Below are 22,398 nucleotides of genomic sequence, written 5' to 3' on the forward strand. Positions count from 1 at the left end.
CATTTTAAGTATAAAATGTGTTCAGCAAATTTATGTAAAATGTTACGGAGAACATTTTTGTAGAATATATTAACCCTCTAAATCCTCAAGGCATGGGTTTTTTTGTCCTTTTAAAAAAGAGCAAAAAACACAATTAAAAGAGGGTTAAAATGTTCCTTAAAAATATTATCCGTGAAATTTTACTATATGTCCCTAAATACACCAAAACGGAAAATTCAACCAGAAAGTCGGAAATAAGACACAACAAAAGAGAGCCTAGGGTTAATTTCGCATTTATTAAGAATTTTATTTTAAAAAGTACTCCAAAAATTTAGCATAAAAAAAATGGTTCAAATTTACCTAAAAATCACTAATATCTCTATTATTTTACCTTCGATAGCATATTTGTATAGGAAGTGCGCATGCCTGATGAAATTGTTCACCATGCTAATCAGATTCTGTTGACAAATGGTTCTCAATGTAATCCATATGGGAATTTAAAAAATAAATTTTTGTTGAAGCACACCGATTGCTCACCAAAGCGTGTGGTGAATGTGTTCCATGGGTTTCAAAGTGCGAGAGATGTTTTTTTCGGTCCCCTAGTGGTGATTTTAACACGGAAGACAAATATCACCCAGGCCAGCCAAAAGTTTGAAGACCAAGAATTGGAGGCATTACTCCATGAAGATTGTTGTCAAACTCAACAAGAGTTTGCAAAATTATTGGGAGCTCTTCAATCAGCAATTTCAAAATGTTAACGAGCAGTAATATTCATCAAAAAGCATGAAAATTTTGTACCATACGAATTGAAAGCTATAAAAGAAAATAAGTTTTGCACCGAATCATTACTGGCGATGAAAAAAGGATCCATTACCATGACACCAAGCGTAAGAGATCGTGTTGGAAGCCCGGCCAACCAGACGAATGGACACAAAAGCCATATATCCATGGCGCTAAATTAATTATCTGTATTTGGTGGGAGCAAAAGGGTCCTATCCATTATGAACTGCTAAATCTGGCCAGACCATCACATGGAAGCGAGCATTTGCCGAAAAACGCCCAGAATAAGCGGCCAGTCATGAAACCGGACTATTCCATCATGACAACAATCGGTCACATGTTGCAATACCTGCTAAAAACTATTTATAATGAATTGGCTGGGAAGCTTCTCCTCACTCGCCTTAAAGTCCAGACCTTGTCCCGTCCTACTACTATTTGTTTCGATCGATGCAGAACGCTCTATCTCTGGGATATACTTCACTTTGGAACAGAGTATCCGAAATTGGCTTGATTTGTTCTTTTCCTCAAAACATGAGCAGTTGTTTTGGCTCGGAATCCATATGTTGGACGAAAGTTAGGTTAGCTAACAATGGTCAATACTTTGCATAAATTTATATTGTACAAAAGCAAAATAAAAGCTAAAAATTGGAAAAAGTCCCTAATTTTGAAGTCCCAATATTTTTTAGGGAAAGCACTCAACAGCATTATTGTTGAGTGTTTTTCATTTCAAAGTTTAAAATATTTCTGAGCATAGAGAAAATATAAATAGAGCGGAAACTAGAAAAGCAAAATTCAAACAAAAAAATTTATCAAAAAAATTTACACATAAGAGTGTTGTTTTTGTTTTGACATAGTTATTTTTACTAATAAATTCCCACCACATAGATTTTTGACAACTGAGTTAGATCTTTGACAGGAGAGTTTCCGATCTATGTCTATTTATCTATGGTTATGAGTTCGGGTTTCTGAATCAGGCAATTAGGTAAGATAGACTAAAAGAATTATAATATTTGAGAAACTCGCCATAAACATTACAATAATTATGACGTAGCTTTTTGGTCTATAGTAATATGTTTGATCAAGTATATTTTGTCTTGGGATTATGATTATTTTTACCATCCTTCATTTTACTGTAAACATTTGGCTGAACTTAAACAGTATTGTTATTGTTGTTAGAATTCCTTATTGTGTTAGTCCCGGTTGTGTTAGTCCATAAATCAACCGGGTAAAGTGAAGTTTGTTCGTCTGAGTAGTTGAATAAAACCATAATCTGGACAAAAATTGGGAATAGGTGACCAATAGGAATTAAGTCAGTTGTTCCATCTTAACCTCAGTTGTGTCACAACTACTCTTGTATTATGTGGCAGGTCTTTTCAGTGTCTGTTATAGGCGATAGGAAAACTAAAAGAACGATGTTAACCCATTTGGCGCCGCCGTACTCAATTGAGTACAGCTAAATATTAGGCTAATTTATTTTTTATTTTATTTTCTAAAAGAAAACATTTTTATTTATAAATGTGTAAAAATAAAAAAGTTATCCTATTTTAAATAATCAATTCAGTACAGTGGCGGAATCCATATACAAATTTTGCCAACACTGTTATGTTTACAGAAATATAAAAGCAATATTGGAAGATAGTGACAGTGATTCTTTTATGATTTCGCAATCAATTAACAGATGAAGAAGAAGGTGGTGATGAGAACATGACAGCTGACAACTTACCGAGAGATGTGACAGGCAACATTGAAGTGTTTAGACTTAAAAAAATGTATGAATGTGCTGATATTGATTTGATATAACAAATAACCCAGAGAGGATTTATAGTGGTCTTATGATAAAGATATTGGCATGGAAATTGCGTTAAATTGAGTGTCAAAAACGGATATTGCTACACTTACGATTTATATTGTAGAAAATCGGAGGCAAATTTTATTGATTCCCTAGTGTCAAAAGTAGTAAAAAAATTAATTGAGAAAACGGAGAGGTATTTTTTGATAACGTTTTTACTAGTTGTATTATCTTGGTCGATCTTAAGGAAAAAAGAATTCGTGCTATTGGCACAATTTGAGAGAACGGAACAAACAAGCTTACATTAAGATTTGCGAAAGAAATGAATAAATAAGAGTGGGCTTCATATGACTATAGATTTGACAAACAAAATGAAATTCCTTTAATAAAATAGAAATACAATAGCGTCTGTACAATGGCAACAAACTATGATACAATTGAGCTATTAGGAGCTGTAAAACGGTGGCCTTCTAAACCAAGACAAACAATTTATGTCAAAGGGTGTTTCAGTCTTATAACTAAGATATGGGAGGAATAGATGAACTGTACCAGTCCATTTCACACTACAGAATTGCCATTCGTGGTGTGAAAGCTGGGGGCATTGTTTACCTATGTAAAAGATATGGCCATTATATACGCTTGGCGGATCTATGTTGACTCTATGCAGCGATAGCATGGATCAAATTATATTCCGACGATTCATTACAAGGTACTATTTACGCCAAAAAGCTCGACTTCCATCTTCATTGTTCCTAGGGTATAGGTTACTAACCCAAAAAGTTGGAAAAACTATTGCGTCTCTATGAATGTCATTCAAAGCTTCCATATTCGAACATTCGTAAAATTTATCCTATTTATATGTATGATTTCCTCGTATATACGATGGTTATGAATCCATGAAGACTTTAAATGTATGATGTTACTGTTTGGATGACAGTTCCGATAACATCCCAACAGGTCTTGTAAGTAACCAACTGTTTCCTTTATGCATGTCGTAAATTCAGCCGGCAGTCGTTTGAAACTTTGTTTCTAATTCACAATCTGAGGAGGTAAATAAGCTGTCAAAATAGACCTCTAATATGTTCGGCAGATCACATCATTGAAATTTGCATATCATCGACTACTACACCAATAATGAGCTTTACATCATTTGCCCAAGTAATGAAGAGAGCGATAATTTCGCTACTAATCGGTACTGGTAGATTGGGTTTGCGATGAATGAAGAAGATTTTCGAGAGAACAAGCTGTTGAAACCAATAGTCTTGAATGGTTTCCTTGTCCAATTCATATTGTACTTTTAAGTGTTCTAATGAAGTGTACTAGAAAACTCTCTTTATTAAAATAACAGGCTTTTCTATTTGGTTAGCAGTCCTGAATGACAAGATGACATTTAAACATGTTTTATACAAATATTTGACTACTTCCTTTTTAAAGGACATATTCCAATTTATTTGCATACTTGTTGAAAGCTTATCGTGAGTTTTATGGGCTTTACATAGTCACAAAGTCATACACATGCATATCATTATTATAAATTTAATGAATTACTGTTTTCCAAAAAACATTTTCCATTTTTTTTACTCATTCATAGCTGTATGAACGAACACTCATTCATATATGTATTTATTTTATACCGGAAACATTATCTTAACATGGCACACATGTGTCAAAGTGTTCAATGAAAGAATGAATGTGTAAAAAATTACACCAGGGACAGACAATTTAAGAGCGTTCGACGTTGTTTTCAATAAATATGTAAAAAAAATTGCGACAAACGGTTTAAGATCCTAATAAACTAGAGTGCTTTGAATGGAAATTACCCACCATAAACAAACGAACAAAAAAAATATGTAGAAAATATGAAGAATAAGAAGATGATGTTACTCCACTTGCAGATATCATACTTACACACAACTTATGGAAAGTATAGAGTAAAAGTGAACATTATTTTTTCTTTTTTTAATAAATAACAATATTATTAGAAATACAGTAAGTGTGAGACTCTTTACACATTAGGGTGGTTATTATTTTTATTTTTTTTTATTTTCATTACTCTCAAGTTCTACAATTGTTCTCTGTCATATACAAATCAAGTGCAGAAAATTTAGACAAAATCGGATAACTTTGACAAATAGCACATTTTATTTGAAGTTTCCTGTTTTGGATGAAACTAGCAATGTTTAGACATTTAATTAAAAACAGCGTTTGTATTTCATTTACCCATAATTGTTTTAATATAAATAGCCCGTTTCACAATATCGAATGAAAGATTACGTTCGAATTTTAGGCGACAGAAAACTGATTTTGATTCCTCTAACTTCATATTTATGTGAACGAATCAGTTTTCTTTCTCCTAGAATGCGAACGAAATCTTTCATTCGATATTGTGAAACATGCTAAAAATATAAAAAAAAACTCAGACATAAATAACCCATTATAACTTGATACCAAAAATAAAATCATAAAATTCCATGCATATCTGAAATCCCAAATTTTACATTTAAATTTTTTTTTTAATGAAATTTCAAAAAATTAAACAAATTGTGGTCGATTCTAATAAATACTAAATGAGGATTAAAAATTTAAATTTTAATTGTTGTAAGTGATATGTATTATCGTGGGAACTGATTTTAAACTGTCGGATTTAGAGGCAAATCAGTTTTTCATCACAAAGGGTAACACTGCTCCTGTCAACATTCATCTGTCAGATGACTCCTGTAAAAATTTGAACAAACAGCGACATTTAGTTTGTGTTTGATGGCCATTGATATCAGACTACCTCGTGACTTGAGGAGAAATTGGGGAAAAAAATAATATCGTCTGCGCATTAAGTATTATTTTTTGCGGAAAAAAACATCACTCAAATAAAGGCTAAGGTTTATAAATAACATGGGACCTCTAACATGGGAACTCTGTTTACTGAATTTTGTTATGGCCGTACAAGCACGGAAGATGCTGAACGTTATGGACGCCCAGTAGAGGTCTCTACATCCGAAACAATTGACAAAAATCACGATATGGTGTTGGCCGATCGGACATTGAATGTGCGAGAGATTGTGGAAGTCATATGCATCTCAAATGGCTCAGTGGTTTCAATTTTGAATGATCGCTATGGCTATCCTCACTATCGGAGGCACAAAAGGGTACATACATGTGCAGTTTCCACGGTAATAATCCATGAATTAGGTTACGAAATGCTCCCTCTTCCGGCCTATTCTCCGGATTTAGCACCGAGTGACTATTTCTTGTTTTCAAACCTGTATCGGCGGAAACCTATGACCAATTATTGACCGATCCACAATGGGTCATAAATCTGGAATTTCTAAACGGATGCTCCGATCGGGAGCAAATTTGACGTGGGCGTAGACAAGGAGTTTAAGTATTCGAGTTTAAGTTATTAAAATGGGCCCTACATATGTTCCAGAGGCGGTGCTATGGGGGCTCAAAGTAGGGTACCTTCGACATGTAAAATTTTTAAACAGGTGGCATTTTTTGTTTCCCATTCGATTTGAAAGATTTTTATATTTTTGGAAAGCGCTCGGCTAGGTCTTGAGCTATTTATATCTTATAATTTCCGAGTTATAGGCGTTTCAAAATTTAAATTTAAAAATTTTGTCATACCTTGGTTCGCTTTTTTACAAATATAGGGCGTAATATTAGACAACTAAATTACCAAAAATATACAAAAGTTTTTAGAGCAATATCGATTATGGACCCAAAAATACACGGTTTTCAATTTAAAAATTAAAATGTTTGCTGTTTTTTGGGCGAAAAGGTGACTTAACTCTTTTTTTTATTAAAAAAAATTTATTTAAGATCATATAACAATTTTATGTTTCTCTGTAAGGTATCTTTATGGAGAACATTTTGGTATAAAAAAAGCATGTCCTATTTTGCGATATGTCGCCTAGCGTGTCCCAAAAAAATATTTTGTTGGGGCTCAAGTATAATTTGAAAGCTTATAGGGTAAAGTATTTTTAAGATTTTTTTTAGATTTTTCGGAAGACGTCTTATTTACAAAATTTATGGAAAAATTACGAAAAAATTGTAATTTAGGGCACCTTAGTAAGTCAATTCATTGCAAAAACTAAAAATGTTTGAACAGAGAAATAAAGCATGGACATTTTTCTTTTAAACTGTGTCCTCAAAAGTAATGAAAATCGTTGGTCTTGACAAAGTTATGAATAAAACTCAAAAAAAAGGCTGACAAACCCGATTTGAGCGACCTCTAAACCACTTACGAAAAATCTAAAAAAAAATCTGAAAAATACTCTACTCTATAAGCTTTCAAATTATGCTTGAGCACCCATGAAAATATGAAAAAAAACTTTTTTTGGTACACACTAAAATTTTGGGCCACATGTTCTTAAATTCCAAATCTGTGATCAGAAAACCGAAAGCAGATTTGGTATCCATGATGTGTTCACTATTTATCCTTAACGTACTTTCTTAACGCCGAAGGAAATGTGGATGCTATGGGCAAAACTGTAAAAATACCAAATTTTTGCACCAATTTTTAAGAATTGCGGGATTCCCTTTGACTTTTTGAATAATTTTTTTACACTTTGTTATTTAGAAGGACAAATTTAAAAAAACGTTGGAGATTTCATTGAGTTTTCTTAATAAAGTAAGATTTTATTTCATATTTATTGAGTTTCTAAAACTAAAATTTGTATAATAAATTTAATAGGATTGCAAATATTAGGAAGAATTTGATCCACATTTATTTCGAATAATTTTTTTGTTTAGATAAGTTAATTTTTGGTCTTACAAAAGAATTCCAAGTCAATATCACAATTAGATTCAAAAATATGCCACTTTAAAACTGAGTCCTTCAAAAACTTCTGTTTTGAAATTAATTCTAAAATCATTCAGCGTTTTGTTTTTCTAAGTAACAAATATTTTATTCCGTACCTTTTATTTTCATTGGTTCAAGTAATAAATAAAACTTTTTAAAGATTTGTTTTTAGAACTGTAACTTATTGCAGTAATATTTACTTCTAAAAGTTTCTGAAATTCGACAAATAACTTAAGATAAAGGGAGTCTTTCATTTACAGTGATCGAAAGACTTCCTTTATCTTTAGTTATTTGACGAATTTCAGAAACTATACAATTTTTTTCAGTCATTATTACTTATTATACCCTACACTACCATAGTGGGGAGGGTATAATGCGTTTGTGCAGATGTTTGTAACGCCCAAAAATATTAGTCTAACACCCACCTTAAAGTATACTGATCGACTTAGAATCACTTTCTGAGTCGTAGAGTGCAGGTCGCAATTTTGAAGATATTTCGATCAAATTTGGTACATATTATCAAGGACCTAGCCTATTGAAACTGGCTGAAATCGGTCCATTATTTCACCTGGCCCCCATACAATAGTCCACCCGAAATTGGACTTTATCGGTCATAAATGTTTAATTTATATATGTATCTCCACAAATTCCGCTCCAAATAAGTCTTATATACACAAAATTCATGTCACCAAATTTTGTTACGATCGGTCCATAATTAGTCATAGCTCCCATATAGACCCGCTTCTGAAAATAACTTTAACGTGCATAAATCGCTTAAAAATGTTGGTATACTCACAAAATTCAACATAGTAAACTTTCATGTAGACATAAATCACAAGACCTAATTTCATGGTGAATTATAAAAAATTTTAAAAGAAAAATGTTTTTGCTTTTTTTCTTAGTGTAGGGTATTATATGGTCGGGCTTAACCGACCTACTTTCTTACTTGTTAAAATTTCGATTTATGAAAAATTTTAAATTGCTTTAAATTTAAATATATTTTTACATTTATTCGATTATTCTATTTAAATTTTTCGAATTGTTCGTTATTCGCAAATAGTAATTTTTAATTGTTCGAATAATTATTCTTAAGAAATTATTCGATTAATCGAAATATCATTATTCGAATGAATACCCTAATAGATACTGCTAATATATAGGCATTTATGAACCATAGAGCCATATTCAGGGAAGACATTTGTATGGGAGCTTGTGTTGTCATTAATATAACAATGTATGCCAAATTTCATGATATTATCTGCAATTTATTTGAAGAAACTAGCAAGAAAATGTTCAAATAGCATTGCGTTTCTAGATAGTGATTTAATTTCAAAACCATAGGATTAACGAAAATCCCAAATAAGGTCACCCTACTGTATATCTTGCATTTAAAGTTATTACTGTGTGTGTGTGTAAATATTATAGTCCTTATAAAGTTATACTCCTTAATATATTGATATTGGTATTGTGAACTTCAAAAATGAAAAAAGAATACATAAAAATACCCTAACACATATTGATGACAAGTAACAATTTATGAAAAGTATTAATACATGAATATAAGAGTACAAGTACAAATATTTTAACAAGGACTTACTCTTGCCACATACAAACATAAGAACCAGTGTCCTTACGCCCACATACGCACTATAAATTATGGAAAATTATGTACAATACGTGTGTTATATATTTAAATAAAAATATATGTATAATATTAAAATATATATTTATGTATTGAACAAAGTTTTATTAAACTGTTAAAGTTTGATTTTTTTATTTGTTTTGAGCTGTTTTCAAGTAGCAAAAGAAATGGAAAAAAAATAAGAATCAATTATAATAAAACATTAGAAAATAGAAATGTCATTTCAATGCTTAAAAACTTTTATACTTCTTAGCAAACTAGTAAAGTGTCAGAAATGCCGCAAAACATCTGTGCAGAAGTAAAAGTTTTATTCTTTCAACCAATAATGAAATAAAATGATAAAAATCAAAATAGAAACTTTGTCGTAGAAATGCTAAATAGATTAAGAGGCGTAGCTAAGGGTAAGGGAAATGATGAGCCCATATTAGTTAATATGTTAAACCAAACATACAATAGAAAAAACTACTAACAAGATGTGACTAGAATATTAAATTTTCTGTGTCAAAAAACTAATGTTTTGTGTTCGTCTCTTTAAAACATTTAAAAACAAAATGATCCAAAAAGAAATTTCAATTTATATTACTGAAATTATTTTTAAAAATTCACAAAAAATTTTAAAGTTCACTTAGTAAGTTATAAACATTATTCAAGTTTATAATTTTCAATTTATTTGACACATAAGGCAACTAATTTCCAATTACTACGATCCTGATTAATTTAGGTTAAAAGTTTTTATAAAAAAAAAATAAATATTTAAACATGACAATAAAAACTGCAGTTTCTTCAACTTGCAAATAAACATGCATATTACATTGTTAACTACCACCACTACTCTCTAACTCACTATTCCCATCTCTCTCTCTACCTCTCAAAGTCTCCCTTTCAAACGTCATTGCATTACATTACATTTCATTACATAATAGATGAATAAAGTACGATTTCTCTCTTTAATCAGCCCAAGGAAATAATTCACAAGCAAGAACATTTTGTAAACCAAATTGGCAACCCGTCGTGGTGGTGGCAATGTTGATGGTGCTGGTGTGGTCTTCTTCAGCTGTCATAAAATTTGAATACATTTAAAACTGGTAAAACGTAAAAATTAAAAACGCCACAGGACATTTTGAATGGGGGGCTTGGAAGACTTTAATTATTATTTCATTCTAAAAATGAAAACAGCACATTAATTTTAAGGCGAAATTAGGAAAAAAAAGAAAGGACTAAAAAAAAACTGCTTCCCTATAAGACTTTAAACATTACAATTAGTGTCAACTTACTTGAGAAACTCCTTGTGGAAGTCCTAAATATTTGTGTATATGTGGATTTATATATTTGTATGTTTGTGTACAGTTTTTTTTATTGTATAACGTCAATGGAGGTGTTTATGTGATATCATATGGCGCCCCAAAGGCTTTTTTGTTGTTTTAGAGGTTTCTTTTTTTGGTACAATCAGTCCTTAAATAGCACGATTTTAATTAAAATTTTGTTTAATTCTTTCATGTAAGAAGCAAAGCAGTATTGAAACAGAAAGATAATCCATATACAAAGCAACAGTTGAAGAAATAATTGCCAGCAACTAACATTTTTAAATTTGTTGTTTGAGGCAAAGAAAATTCGTATGTCTTTGTCACACTTCGATTATATAGACAGAATATTTCGTCCCCTCAATAAAACAATAGTGTTAACTAGTGTTAATCGGTTAACCGATTAATTTTGGACGGTTAACTGTTCGAATAATTTGAAATTGCCGATTTTCAAATAACAAATAAACCGATTAATTTGTGTCGATTAACCGATTAACCGAAATTCTTTTTTTTTTGCACTTTAATAAATTTTTTTGTATTTATTTTTCCGTTTCAATTCAAATACAAATTTCAAATTAAAATTAGATATTTTTGAACATCCAATAAACATGATTAGTGAGTATGTATAATAATTGACATATTTAATTTACATCTATTTGAAACTTTGTATTTCCATGTATAGACGAAACTTTTTTTTAAATGAGTGTTTTATCATAACTAAACGAAACTATTAAATTAATCAAAATCTAAAACAATCCAAAAAGGAATTTTCTTTATTATGCTTTTATTTCTCCAACATATACAATCAGCGAGAGAGTTTTTTTCCAAGAAAAGTTTTATTAAATCTAAAGAAAAAATCGTTTAAATTATATTCTTTTTATAAAAGATTATTTCAGAAGATCTCACTAAAACCCTAAACAACTCACACATCGCTCATTTGCTGCAACAACGTCATAATTCAAAAGTCGTTTCGAGAAAAACATCTTTGAATATTTTAGGACATTTTACTATTTCTTAAATAAATTTTCAACAAATCATGTGATTTCAGAAATATAAATAGTATATTTGATAAGTAAAAATTTGGGTTAAATACAGATTAGAAAGATATTAACATCATCTTTCTAATCTGTATTTAACCCAAATTTTTACTTATCAAATATGCGAGAAAACATGAATTTTAATTTTGATGTTTACAACAAAAAACACTCTCACACAAAAAATAATTCACTTTTTTGAAAATAGATGAAACTATATGAAAGATTATAGAACAGCGCATATTTTGTATTACTCAGTTCATAAAACACGGATTTTGAGTTATGACGTTGTTGCAGCAAATATGTTTACAAAAATGATCTCAAATAACTTATTTGCTGTTTTTTATGTTTTTGTACACAAAATTCGTTGTTCTATTTTCAATTTAAAATGAAAATAGAAATTATTCGGTTAATCGAATAATTTTAAATTAACCGATTATTAACCGAATAAATTTAAACCTCGATTAATTATTTGCTCGATTAACCGATTAAATCAGAAACCCGATTAATTGAATACCCTAATAAGCATATACACCATTATTTTTTTATTGCATAATACGAATCTACATAACTTAAAATTTGGTGAAATTCTACTTCCACAAAGTGGGTCAAAAGATCAATTGAAATATAGCTTTTGTTCTAGATATCTACTAACACAAACTTTTAAACTCAATTATTTCGAAATGGCAAAAAAAGTTATACACTATTGTTTTATTAAGGGGACAATTTTATGCCTTTATAGACAAAAATAGTATTGCTTTTATGACAACAGACAATATTTATAACAAATTGTCTGTCCTTTGGAGATTTGAATATATGATCGAATACAAATGAACATATAGTAAACTAAGTGATCAAAATTGCTAAGTCCACTATTTATAAAAATTAAGATTTTTATACAAATCGTTAGAAAGTAAAAAACGCTTATAACACTAGTTTACAAGGTTTTTGCTCATGAATTGAAACATATGAGGATTTGTGCATTTAGGTCTTCTAACTTCGGAAAAAATATTAAAAAAAATCCTGGACGTCAAACTTTTGATTAAAAAAAATTAAAATTAAAAAAGAAACGTGTAAAAATGTACATTAAATTAGGACAAAAAAATGAAAAATGAAGTGTTTAGTCCTCATTTTATAATTATTTTAATTTGTCTCCCTCACGACACTTCAACAGTAGTCTCCTAGCATATTCTGATCCCAAAAACCTTGATAATTCCTCTCGAAAAACTTCAAATCTTTATGGAAACGCTCTCCATGTTCATCACTCATGTGTCCGAGGTTTTCCGGGAAAAATCCACATGAGAATGTAAAAAGTGAATTTTGAGGGATATATCTACACTCATCAGTTCAAAATTATGTAATAAATTCGCAACAATATCTCTGTAATTTAGACTTTTCTTATTCCCAAAAAATTCTTGAACAACAAGTTTAAAAAAATTCCATGCTGCATTTTCAACATCGATTAATAGACACTCAAATTTGGTATCAACCAAAATTTTTCTTATTTGAGGACCCACAAATATCCCTTCTTTTAGCTTAGCCTCAGAAAGACTCGGGAACACGCTGCATAAATATTGAAATGCTGGTTTTGTCTTATCTAAAGCTTTTACGAAATTTGTTAATGTAAATAAGCATTTTGCAGTGTTTATGTTATAGGAAAACCTCGATTTGACTGAATAATTTTTCAGCAAATAAAACAAAAATGGTCTGGGTTTATTTTACAGTTTCTAGAAGACATTTAAAAATAGTTTTTACTTTAGAGTTTTGTATTTAATAGCGATTTATTAACGTTTATCTACAGGAAATATGTACTTTTAAACAGTATTTATTTTTTTCCCGTTAATTTTTTTTGGAATTTGTCAAAAGAATACAACTCTGAAAGTATCTAGTAGCTTCGCCAGAGTATTGAGTACCCAAAAACGATGTAAATACTTAATTACTACAATTCGGTACACTACAGTATGCATTAGTAGTACTCAGGGCAGGTGAAAAATAAAAACCTATATATCTCTAAATTTTGACGTATAGTTTCATTCCATGAGCATACAAAAATGTTTGATTTGTAAACTAGTGTAATTATTTAAAATTTTCACGTTGTTATGCAAGATACCTAAGTCCATTTCGTCGCATGCAAATGTGCTAAGTCCATTATTTTCACAAAATTGCTCAATTATTATCTAAGTCAAATGGAATTGACTTGTTTTACTTATCAGTTCATTTATTTAATATTAACGAATAAATAATCATAATTGGAAATATTGGATAATTTTGAAATACATTGCCATCTCGACTCTAATATCAAAAACGTAGCTGCATTGCCTATGGACAGTTACATTAGTGACAATACTTCCAGAAAATTTAAGTGAAGATATCACTCAAAATTCACTTCTTGCATCACCATCTCAAATACTTAAGCAAGCAGCTAGTCTCAGATTCGGATGAATATTGCTAGCGCTTCCCATTAGACATGCCCTTAAAAATAGATTTGCTTTGGATGGGTTTTAATTTGGTCATTAGGAGCTAAAACTAACTACTGCTAAATTTAAGTGCAATCGGATAACTATTGAAAGTTGTAAAATTGGGTAAATAATGGCACTTTTTTCGATATCTTAAAAAAATTCCTTATTAAAATACCGTTTTTTAAACATTTCCAAAAACCTAAGCTTCTAATAATATCGAATGAAAAATAACAAAGTTATACGAGTTTTATCTGACCAAATATTGAGCAAAAAGTGCTAGTTTACTCATATTTTACTCGCACTTCTATTGTTGACATAGTTGTTTACATAGCTTTTGCATGCAAAACAGTGAGTAAATATTACAAAAACGTCGTTTTTCTTGAATATATGACGTAGGGAAATGTTAATAACTTGGTTATTTTTAACTCGATGTTCATGTTTTGTACCTTGTTAGAAAGATAATTTTCTCTAGACGCTTAGGTTTATTGCAAATGTTTAAAAAACAGTATTTAAATAGGGAATTTTTTTAAGATATCAAAAAAAAAATACCATTATTTACCCAATTTTACAACATTCAATCGATATTTTTAAGGGCATGTCTAATGCCCATGGAAACGCGATATAAAGGCAAACGACTGGCCTCGCTGGTGGATGAAATTTATTGGTCGTCACAAAATTCGAGTTTCCTCTGAGAGTATGACACAAAATTTAAGTTAACTGACTAATTAAAAACAATTGATTTTTTCCATATGAAGACAGAGATCCTCATCTGACACAGACTCCGAACAAGAAGGCGTACCATCACGCAATAATGTAAAGACAGCAAAGAAACGAATGGGGTCAGGTTGAACACTTTGATGATGATTTAAATGGAGCTTTGTTAGATAACTTACGACCAAATAAAAAAAAACTGTCCCACTCGAGGAAAACCAAAAATACCGCTTTCCTTGATTGACTATGTTTAAGCATGCGTTGACAACTTAACAACTTTGCTGAACATCACTTTGCGATATTCGGACATTAAAATAGTCAAATTGCATGAAAAATGAAACAAAAAATTACAATTTTCCCTATGCGATACTTACTAACTTCAAATCGATATATCTCGATTCCTAGACCTCACCCACCGAAACGCTGGGTCAGCTAGCTCCTTTCCTTTGGGCCCTATCGTGTTTTCAGCCGGCAGACAGTCGGACTAAGCTAGATCATCTTAGAATTTCATGAAAACCCAGAATATATATAAAGAGCTAGTCAAAAAAAAACTTACACACTCTATCACTATTTCAAAAATTATCCTTGGTCCAACAAGTTTTTTTAATCATCTTTTCTAAATCATTCATATTCAACTGTTATTTCAGTCAAAATGGATCAAAAAGTTCTTAAGGTTCATCGTCATTGTGTTTCAAAAGCCATTAAACAGTATAAGGAAGACTTGAACATTGAAAGAAAACCTGGATGTGGAAGAAAAAAGGATCTATAAGATATTTGTAAGGCAAAACAAGTCGAAAACTCTTTCGTAGAGCACCGAACACTTCTATCAGAAAAGCAGCTCTTAAAGTTAAGAGCTATGACTCTTTTGTAAGCAGAGCCAAAGTTGATGCTGGGCTGAAGTATAAAGTTCAGCAAGTTCCAGTTTGCAATGCTGTAAAAAACTAAGAAGCAAAAGAACGAGCGAAAAAATTAAGGTAAAATTTTATAAAAAATACACTTGTACTTATGTACTGGCAGACTTTTCACAACTTCCGGGTCAAGATGTTGATGTGGCTGACGGATGAGGTAATGTTCAAGAACAATATCTGTCACAGAGTGCTTCCATATTTCTGGTCCGATTTGGCCCTTGAATGGTATTCAAACAATAATGCCAATTTAGTATCACGGGAGGCAAATCCCAACTGTACAGAACTTCGGCGTGTGGAAAGGTATTGGGCTCTTGTAAAAAAATAATTAAAGAACACAGAAAAGGTATCCCAGAAAATGTCCGATTTTAAGCGTATGTGAACCACCTCGTCCAAAAAGGGAACGTAAGCAACTATATAATCTTTAATGTTAGGGTTTCCGGAAAAAGTGGATAAATTTATAAATACCAAGTAATATGCCATTATTTCAATTATACCCTACGCCACCATAGTGGGGAGGGTATAATGCGTTTGTGCAGATGTTTGTAACGCCCAAAAATATTAGTCTAACACCCACCTTAAAGTATACCGATCGACTTAGAATCACTTTCTGAGTCGATTAAACGATGTCCGTCCGTCCGTCTGGTCGGCTGGCTGGCTGGCTGTCCATGTAAACCTTGTGCGCAGAGTACAGGTCGCAATTTTGAAGATATTTCGATGAAATTTGGTACATATTATTTTTTCGGCTCATGGCCCAAGCCTGTTGAAACTGGCTGAAATCGGTCCACTATTTCACCTAGCCCCCATACAAATGTCCTCCCGAAAGTGGACTTTATCGGCCATAAATGTTTAATTTATATATGTATCTCCACAAATTCCGCTCCAAATAAGTTTTATATACACAAAATTCATGTCACCAAATTTTGTTACGATCGGTCCATAATTAGTCATAGCTCTCATATAGACCCGCTTCCGAAAATCACTTTAACGTGCATAAATCGCTTAAAAATTTTGGTATACACACAAAATTCAACATACTTAACTTTAATATAGACATAAATCACACGACCTAAGTCCATAATTGGTCATGCCCCCATATAAGGCCCACTTCCGAAAATCACTCAAAAATATAAATTATTGAAATTTTAAAAGAAAAATGTTTTTGCTCTTTTACTTAGTGTAGGGTATTATATGGTCGGGCTTGACCGACCATACTTCCTTACTTGTTTTTAATGAATTTGTACAATATTTGAATAAGTTTACGTTTATTGAGAATTTTTATATTGAACTGTTTAAGTTTTATTTAACTAAATACAAGTATAAGTTTTTTTTGGCGCACTCTTTATATTGCCAATAAGTAATATTTAAAGCAAAGGATTTTAGAAAGCTGTTTGTATATCCTGCTAAATTTGTAGAATATTTTAATACTTGAACGTCCTTTTTGAAATAACTGTTTGATTTTCTCGACATAATGGTCAAACTGTCCCCTAAAGAGAGTTGCTATAGAGTTTAAATTTAAAACCCACTGTAAAAAAACTCAGACCAACTGGACTAAAAACTTATTCTACAAAAATTATTTACTCAACATGATCTTTCAGAGTTATGGGGTCGCTGTTCTGTTCCAATCAAAAAGTCTCAATTTGTTGGACAGTGTAATAGGACAATATTTCAATTTACGCTCTATCTAAACCTTGTCATTAAAGGGATAACTGTATTTTTATCCTTTTCATTGAGTAGCAAGTGTATCTGCATATTAAGGTGGCCCTTATTATGCACTTTTTCAATGTTTCCAAGTTATAAAATTGTTCTATGTCTTCTAAAAACCAAGTGCTGAAAATTTAATCCAAATCGGATAACATTTCATTTGAGGTTTCGAGTTTTGGGTCATAATAGCTAGACATTATCCGATTTGGCTTAAATTTTCAACATTTAGTTTTTAGATGACGGATAACAATTTTAGAACTTTGCAGCATAGAAAATCTAAAAATTTCAATTTAAGCGCTATCCTAATTTAAAAATACCGACATATAGGTATGTAAATATTTATATGAGAGCATGTGTTTGTATTGCATTTAATAGGTGGTTTGATGGTTTTGGTTATTTTGCTGCTTATTAGCGACGACCTCTACAATTTTCTAACGTTTTTCCAGCAATTTACTTGTCTCTCGGGGTGTGCTACTAATGAGCACTTTTGCTTCTGCTGTTCTGTTCTGTTCCACTCTTATACAATTCACTCGTTCATGTCGTTCTTTTGACATTTTTTTTCCAGTTTATATTTTTTTTCTCAGTTTGTTGTTATTTGTTTGAATGGGCACTTTTATAGACAGGTTGTTTGTGGTTTTCTAGTACTTTAACACGTTTTTTTTATTGGGTTGTTTGCTTCAGTTTTATTTTCAATTTAAATTGTTGTTTTGTAGAAAGGTATTGCGCAATTGTTTGTATTTAAAGATTTTTGTTTGTTCAAAGCTTCTTACAGCTAAAAGTTTGTCCAAAGGAAGAAACACTTCAATATAATAAGGGCCACTATTCTGAGTGCACTTGTTAATGTATTTATAAATATGTACTTTCATTTGTTAAGATCTAAGGATTCTGGTTTTGTGTTTAAATAATAATCTGCAATATGAGAAGGTGTAAAAGAAACATTTTGATTGTAATTTGTAAGTGTTTAAAGGTTTGTAGTTTTTTGATAATTTCATATTTATGATCAAATAATAATATTATAATCCAATGAAATCATACTATGATACAAATCATTAAAATTTATTTTTGGGAATACAAAATTTAATTTTAATATGTTTTAATGTATTGGGTGTATGATTTAAAAATGCGGGATTTACGCATTTTCGTAATATTCCTTCATAACAATACGTGTTAAAAATTATTTACAAAAACTTGGGAAGTTTTGCCTCACCCGCCTTATAAATCAGACCTTGTCCCGTCCGACTACAGAGTGCACTTTTTTATGAGCCCGCAAAGACTTGATGCCTCGGATGATCATTTTCTAAGGCTCATATATTGCAAACCGTTCGGAATTTTGAGCAAAGTGCTCTCTCTGGGATACGCTTCACTTCAGAACAGAGTATCCGAAATTGGCTTGATTCGTCCTTGGTCTCAAAAGATTTTTTTTTTTTCATCATTTATTTATTGTATCTTCATTATTTAATGAACTAACAATAAGTGGTTCAAATCTTATATCTAATATTATTATTTAATTAGTCCAGCCAGTGCCGGACGAAAAAATTTTGTGTTCATGGTTGTTTTGGTTAAATTGGCATTCTTCCTTCTAGATTAGGTCTGCTGTGTCCCTCCTTCTTAATCGAGTGTGGCCACGGTTATCTAATATGTTGCGGGCCAGCGGGTTTGGATGAACTTCAAGTTTTTTTTAAATATTTTTGTACGTTTTTCGAGATTTCAGTTTTTACAATGGGCACGTTTAGATCTTTGTGTATATTCGCGTTTTTGATATACCAGGGGGCAACTGTGATCATTCTTAGAAACTTGTTTTGGCGTCTTTGGATCTTTTCTACATTTGACGCTGAGGCCGTGCCCCATAACTGTATGCCATAACACCATATCGGTTTTATGATCATGTTATAAAGTAGAAGTTTACAATCTAAACTAAGCGTGGAGTTTCTGCCAATAAGCCAATTAATTTGAATTGATTTCAATTTCATTTGAGTTCTTTTGGAGCGAAATCCATATGTTTCCAGAAAGATGAGAAAATTTCATACCCAGGATTTAATCTGTACGTTATAAACTGTTAGTACAGATATCAAATTAATGTAAAAACTTTTGAGAGTTTCAAATAGAGAAAATTCGGGGAATATTGGTATAGAAATTTATATAGTTTTGTTTTGTTTTGAATAATTCGAACAATAAATCTGCATACAATTTGGTGATATCTATATATATGAGTATTATTTTTGTCGGATTTTAGCATGATAATTGTATTTGTAAGACGTGAGTACTTAACTTATTTTTGGAAGTGGGCCTTATATGGGAGCTATGGTCAAATATGGACCGATATTCACAAAATCCAGTAGTATGGTTTCTAAATATAAACTACGGATGTGTGTGAAATTTTGTTTTGATATTGATATTTTTGAGATATTTATGTAGGTTATTGTGTTTTTCGGAAGTGGTCCTTATATGGGAGCTATAACCAATTATCGGCCGATTTTCATAGAATTAGGTACAACGATTTTGGTATATATAGGGATTTTTTATATCGAATTTCAACTTGATATCGACATTTATAAGACATTTATGCTTATTTAAGGGATTTTCGGAAGTGTTCATTATATGGAGGCTATGGTCAAATATGGGCCGATCCACGAAAAATTTTGTAATATAATTTTTTTTACCAAGAAACTTATTTTTGCTGAAGTTTCTATGGATAGTGCTATTCTGTAGGCATTTATAGACCACAGAACCATATTTCGGGAAGAAATTCGTATGGGGGCTAGGAGAAATCATGGATCGATTCTTATAATTTTCACCAGAGTTACTCCTTTTATCATTAAAGTAACGAGTGCAAAATTTTATGATATTAGCTGCAATATATTTACAAAAAATTTCCAAAAATATGTGAAAATTATCAATTTTTTTTTGAGGTTGTCCCACATTTTAATTCATAACTTTGATTCCACTGTACGGATTTCGCTGATTTTCAATACCAAACTGCTTAGGACAATAATAAACATAAACACACAACTCTACTAAGTTTGTTTGCGTATTTCGGACGTGAGCGTGTTTTACACAGACGGACAGACAGACGGACAGACAGACGGACATGGCTCAATCGACTTAGAATTTCATAAGGATCAATAATATATATACTTTGTTGTGTCTCAGATGAATATTTCTCAATGTTACACACGGAATGACATACTTATATATAGTATATATAAGTATGTCATTCCCTCATTCACCACTTATGGTGGTGGAGGGTATAAAAAGTTTGAAAGGCAAGTACAAATTAAATGGGGCTATTAGAGGTTAAGTGTAAATTACATCCAATACTATAAAGTATCAAGAGTAAGTACTATACATTTCAGCTGCAATTATCTGCCATTGCAATAACCAGATCGTTCTGGTGACTTCATAGTTTACAAATTTTTTTTTGTATTTTTTTGGTCATTTTCAAAAAATATGTAAGTTTGAGAGTTATTTACGTCTATACTGAATTGGCCAAACCATGTATTTGTATGTCGAAATTTTTTCAATGGATTATTTATGTTATTTTTAATTATAAACCTAATTTAAGCCATGTACAAAAATGACATACTTTTTTCGATACTTTTATAACGTCAATGTTTATTTGGCCAACTCCTGTATGCAATTTCTAATATTTTTTTGCGATGGATCTAGTGTGTTTTTCTTAAATGTACACCAAATTTCAGGCATTTACATGAATAACCTAACTTTTCCGATAATTTCAAAACGTCCATGATTGTTTGGCCAAACCCTGTATATGTATTCCGAAATTTGTACGACCATTTTTTCAATAACTTATGCTATTCTTCATTTTTGGACTAAATTTCAGGCATTTACATGAATAACCTAATTTTTTCGATAATTTTAAAACGTCCATGATTGTTTGGCCAAACCCTGTATATGTAATCCGAAATTTTAATGACCAATTTTTTTTTCGATTACATATTTTATTCTTTATTTTTGGACTAAATTTCAGCCACTTACATGCAATTTTTTTGAAACTTTTAGAACGTCAATGCTTTTTTAGCCAAACCCTGCACTTGAACATCGAAATATTTATCGATCGATCGGTTATGTTATTCTTAATACAAATACCAAATTTCAAACATTTTTATGAAGAAATAAAGAAGTTATGTATTTTTGGCCGGAATTGATCACCGTGCACTGATTTATTTTTAATTTTCCAAAACCAAAATAAACACAAGCCATCTGAATTCAGTTTCAACAAATCTCCAAAATTGTTGATTTAACTCCTATAAAAATTATTCGTTCAATATAATTCAAATATATTAAAGCTTTCCTAAGATTTGAAAGAAAATCGATACATTATAAATAGTTTAATAAGTAAATGAAAAGCATTAATTGATTGTTGTCATAATCTAACTACTGACATCAAAAATAGGTGAGAATATTTCACATAACAATTTTGTGAGGTAGGTAAGTAAGTGTTTAATATGATGGCATTAGCAGTATTTGATATAGAATTATAATATGTAAGTACTTGTACATAGTTGTTTTAATAAGTCACATATTATAACATACGTGTGTAGCTTTGTAATTATGTATTAATGTGTGCTTTTACATATGTATATAATTATTACATTGTTTACGTAAATAATTTAATTAATGATGACTGAATATGTATTAATTGGTGCCTGTAAACAATATGATATCCTGATATTTATCGGCTATATGTTTGTTATTATTATTTAATGATAAATACAAACAAAGAAATATTTAGGCAGCTCACATTAGGTGTTTTAATAAGGGTGAACAAGTTTAGAAAACCTATAACTGATTTATTTGGAAATACGCCCTGAATAAGCCGTGGGTTCCAACAAGTGTGTGTAAATGCTGTAGCGAACATTTAATACAGTGGGAAATCATTAAACGAAGTCATATGAAGTTTGCTGTACTATGCTTTGGACAGAACCGCAAAACCCCTTTGGAAACCACTATTTTTGTATTGTTAAATTATCGTTAGAAGTGTTTCTTTCTGATATCTAGTAAAATAATTGAAGTTTCCCAATTTTTTTTAATAATTTTTCATATGTTTTGTTTAAAATTCATAATAGTTTGAAGCAAACTGTGAACACCCTATCTATGTATATTATAAATACATTTAAATGTGTGTAAATAATAACAGTTCTATACATGTGGCTTTGTAAGTTTGTGTGCTTGAGCATTGTAATACCCCAACAGTTCTACAAGTTGCCAATGTATCCTCTAGATACAGTAATTGTCACTAATGTCACTGATCTGACTCCAATTTTTATATTTTGGG

The sequence above is a fragment of the Calliphora vicina genome, chromosome 3, assembly GCF_958450345.1.
Source record: "Calliphora vicina chromosome 3, idCalVici1.1, whole genome shotgun sequence".
Taxonomy (NCBI): Eukaryota; Metazoa; Arthropoda; class Insecta; order Diptera; family Calliphoridae; genus Calliphora; species Calliphora vicina.